The sequence below is a fragment of the Aedes aegypti genome, chromosome 2 (assembly GCF_002204515.2).
Source record: "Aedes aegypti strain LVP_AGWG chromosome 2, AaegL5.0 Primary Assembly, whole genome shotgun sequence".
Lineage (NCBI taxonomy): Eukaryota > Metazoa > Arthropoda > Insecta > Diptera > Culicidae > Aedes > Aedes aegypti.
Genome location: NC_035108.1, coordinates 189,622,415 through 189,627,230, shown reverse-complemented (window position 1 = coordinate 189,627,230; position 4,816 = coordinate 189,622,415). Strand labels below are relative to the sequence as shown.

Here is a 4,816-nt window from a genome sequence, read left to right as displayed (position 1 = left end):
AAAACCAGACAAAAATCCTGCAGAAGCTTCTAGCTATCGTCCAATCAGTTTGCTTTCCTCCATCAGTAAACTTTTTGAAAATGTTATTTTGAACAGAATGATGGCCCACATCAACGAAAATTCAATTTTTGCCAATGAACAGTTCGGATTCCGCCATGGACATTCGACCACTCATCAACTTTTACATGTAACAAATTTGATCCGTTCCAACAAATCTGAAGGCTACTCTACTGGTCTTGCTCTTCTAGACATAGAAAAAGCATTCGACAGTGTTAACATGAAGGTTTGATTGTAAAATTGAAAAACTTTAATTTTCCAACAACATTGTTAGAATAATTCAAAGTTATCTGTCAAATCGTACACTTCAGGTTAATTATCAGAACTCCAGATCTGAAAGACTTCCTGTAAGAGCTGGTGTTCCCCAAGGCAGCATTTTAGGACCAATATTATACAATATTTTCACATCTGACTTACCTGAGTTACCTCAGGGATGTCAAAAATCTTTGTTTTCGGATGACACAGGCCTCTCCGCCAAAGGACGAAGCTTGCGTGTCATCTGTAGTCGATTGCAAAAAAGTTTGGATATTTTTTCTTCATACTTGCAAAAATGGAAGATTTCTTCTAATGCTTCCAAAACTCAACTAATAATATTCCCACATAAACCAAAAGCTCTTTATTTGAAACCTTCAAATAGACATGTTGTCACGATGAGAGGGGTTCCAATAAATTGGTCAGATGAAGTTAAGTATCTAGGGCTCTTGCTAGATAAGAATTTAACTTTCAAAAATCACATTGAGGGCATTCAAGCCAAAAATAACAAATATCTAAAATGTCTTTATCCTCTTATTAATAGAAAATCAAAACTTTGTCTTAAGAACAAGCTTTTGATATTCAAACAAATTTTCAGGCCAGCCATGTTGTATGCTGTACCAATATGGACTAGCTGTTGTAATACCAGGAAGAAAGCTCTGCAGAGAATTCAAAATAAAATTTTGAAAATGATTCTGAGGCTTCCTCCCTGGTATAGTACCAATGAGTTACATAGAATATCCAATGTTGAAACATTGGAACAAATGTTAATTAAAATAATCAATTATTTCAAGCAAAAATCGTTACAATCTTCTATTGCCACGATTAATGCGTTATATGTTTAGGTTAAGTTAGGTTAAGTATATTCAAAGCGTTTTTTTTCTCTGATAAGCAGGTGAAATCACCTGTAAAAAATCTGAACTGCTACGGCAAATGAAATGTACTATGTTATTAACAAAATGTTAATAAAATCTTAGATTTGTTTTACCAAATAAGGATGATAGTGTTGTCTAATAACACAGAACACCTAGATATAAGAAATAATGAATGTAATATTTGGAATGATACTAATAAAGAAATTAAAAAAAAAAAAAAATGACCTCTTTAAGTTTGATGAAATTTTGTTGGCAATCGATCATTTTGTGTATCCTGTCGATGTAATAATTGTTGGAGAAACGTGGTTGAAAGCAGGTAATACTTCACTTTATACGATTAGTGGCTATAATAGTATTTTTTTCTGTAGGAACAACTCATCTGGGGGGTTAGCAATGTATATTAAGAGCACCATTGTTTATCAGATCATTGAAAATATATATTAGTGTTGAATTAACATCAAATGGGGCAAATTTCATTGTCCACGGGGTGTTTCGTCCATAATCTTATGATTTTAATTTGTTTCACGATCGTCTAGAAGGTTGGCTGAATAAAAGTTGTACCAATCAACCCTGTTTAATTTTTGGTGATGTTAATGTTCCAGTTAATTTGTCTAATAATAATGTTGTTTTAAAATATAAGTATCTTTTGCAGTTCTATAATTTTCTTTGTTGTAATTCTTTTGTCACAAGGCCCGATAGTTCAAATATAATGGATCATGTTTTGTGTAAAATGGCCTTGGCCCTGTGTTAAATGTTGATTTCTGCCTTGAAACAATGATCTCGAAATACAATACGATACTCAAAGATTGTACAAAAACGATATCGAAAACTGCGAACATTAAAAACACGCAGTGTCCCTGGATGAACTTTGACCTGTGGACCCTAATTAAAATAAAGAGCAACTATTTAAAAAAATGTCGCAGAGATCCACACAATGTCCAACTAGCTGAATGTTTGTAACATGTTTCAAAAAAATTGGACACAGCCAATACTAGCGAAAAAAAGATATTATGAAAATTTATTGAACAGTACCTCGCCTTCTAAAATGTGGAAGTATATAACCAAAATATTGGGGAAATCTGTAAATGAATCTAAACTCTTTCTGGTTATTGATGGCGTCGTCACCATTGAAAGCGCTTCAATTTGTGAAAGGTTTAACGACTACTTTTCGGAAGTTGGTCCTAAGCTAGCAGAAAAAAATGGTTCTACTTCTAAAAATTCACTGCAACGAATTACTCCCATTCCTGATTCTATTTATTTGCAGCCATCGACAGAGAATGAAGTTATTTTATTGATCAATGATCTGAAAGTGAACAAGAGTCCTGGCCCTGATAACGTCGCAGCTAGAATAATAAAAAAACAATGCGAATTTTTTCTCACGGATTTTGTCTGAATACCCAGAGTGTCTATAAACAGCAAAAGTGTTTCCGGTATTCAAATCAGGTGACACTCGTAGAATCGATAACTATCGTCCTATTTCGACCCTTTCTGTGTTTAACTTGATTCTGGAAAAACTGTTAATCAATCGGCTTATGAGTTTTCTTGAGAGGCATAATGTATTGTATTCGTTTCAATATGGTTTCCGTAATGGAAGCAGTACAACCATAGCTATAACAGAGCTTGTGGATAATGTGCGGATTTCGGCTGCCAGCTTCGGGGATGGATTTGCTGCTTACCAAAAGCGTCTACACTCGTTGATGGTCCGATGAGAAAGAGGACGACCGTTGCTAGCGATCGAGCCTCGTTGTTGCTTGCTGAGTGTGCGGGCGACCCATCGGCTATAATCGTGCTCAGAGGCCGATTAGTGTTCGGCTTAATGCTGCACGGCTAACATCCCGATTCGAGGGGTATTACTACCACACATCCTCCTCCCACACAAAATTAAGACTTTTATTTATTCAAATTCACTTTGAATAAAAGTTCATTTTACTTAACACGTGTACTGCCCATAACTGCATATTTGTAACATTCGACAAAAGTAGGCATTGAGTAAATGGGATACCAAGTTTGCATTTTATTACAGTATGGGAGGAGACTAACATTTCAAAAAATCACTAAGAATTCAAAAGTGCTTATTTGAGGCTGAAATTTTGTACAACTCATATCGCATATTGGGTGAATAGTCAGAAAATAATTCTGATAGAAATTTCGTTGCTACTGCATTATGAGGCTCATGTATAATCTCAGTGTGACTGTTATGCGGTTACAATTACCAATGTGACAAAACAACTTGGTATTTTTTTCGAATTTTCTAGAACAATCTCACAGATTTAAGTAAGTTGATCGAAAGTATTTGTCATTTGATGATTCTCCCCGGTATTAACTCGTAATTGTCAAAAATGTCGAATGTGACAAATATGCAGTTATGGGCAGTGTACGTGAAGCATAATGTGTTCGCTTAAGCCCTTTTCGAAAATTGCGCGAGAAATAATTCAAATTGAAATAATTCAGTCGACATGTCAGGAGTTTTAGGTCGACATAAATTTCAGTTCAGTGTTTATTCGATATAACTGCACGGAGAAAACGAAGTACTCAAATTTGGGTTCTTTTGACCCAACTCGGCACGTTCGTGCGTTACCCCAAATTTGAGTAAGTTGCCTAGTACTCAAATTTGAGTAGATGTATTGAATTATATCAGTGGGTGATTTTCACTCAATGTTACATTGAGTAAAAAAACTCAAAAATGGGTGGTTTCTCATTCGATACGAAATGCAAATGGAGAAATAGTTAAAATGGTCATGGTTTTAAATAATGAAAAGAAACATAATTCAATCCTATATTTTATTTTACGTTAACATCATAATCATATTTTTCTCTCAATTTATGTCATCATATTTAAATCACATTCACTGTAATCCGCTTGTCCATTCCGGAAATCGGGAATGCCTATGAACATCAGACCTTTATCCGGAAACATTTGCTAGGTGATGATGATGGATGGGTGGCTGGAACGGCAACAACCGATGGAACGGTTTTCCCGTTTTTTTCATTGTGTATGGCGACTGGCAGGAACGACACTCACTATTTAGAACGGGAGGTAACAGCGCAATAGCTTTTTAGTCGCGAACAGGCACTTCTTAATTCCGATAATCCGGCACCAAAAACAATCGTAGGTCCAAGTCTATTAAACTCCTGAAAAATGAAGGAATCATTGAACATTATTTTTTCGACACATTAAACTCTCCAGTATACTTTACCTTTGATAAATTCAGAACATTTTCTAGCTAGCTATCGGAGCTTTGTATACAACGACGTCAGAAACAGTTTATTTGACCAGATTTGGGAATAAAAAGAAATAAAATTGTAATTTTCCTCCCATTCCGTCTAACACCGACAAAAACAGACTGCGAATGACTAGCGCTGAGATTTCAAAATGGATGGCACATTTTTTTTTTATCCAAAATTGAGTTTAAACTACTCAACGGCAAGAACGCTGCCTAAATGCCAAACGTTGAGTTATTTCTACTCAACTTTGTGTTTTTAAAGTGTTTGGCAAATTAATGGTCGATTCACATACTTTATCAAATTTATCGGTTAGATTGCAATATTAGAAACATTTTGAAAACGCTCAATACTTCAGTAATATTCATAAGGAAACAATCTGGGTTTTTTGTTATTTTTAGTAACTCGTA

The 4,816-nt window shown here is 35.0% G+C and overlaps 1 long non-coding RNA gene across 1 annotated transcript; it reads right to left on the bottom strand.

Annotated features, from left to right (window-relative positions):
* Nucleotides 1-3,951: 3,951 nt before the first annotated feature.
* On the bottom strand, nucleotides 3,952-4,534 carry LOC110675465. Its single transcript, XR_002499513.1, has 2 exons — nucleotides 4,382-4,534; nucleotides 3,952-4,316 (listed from the first exon to the last, which is right to left on the bottom strand). It is a non-coding gene; the product is annotated as an uncharacterized LOC110675465 (long non-coding RNA).
* Between the last annotated feature and the right edge of the window lie 282 nt (nucleotides 4,535-4,816).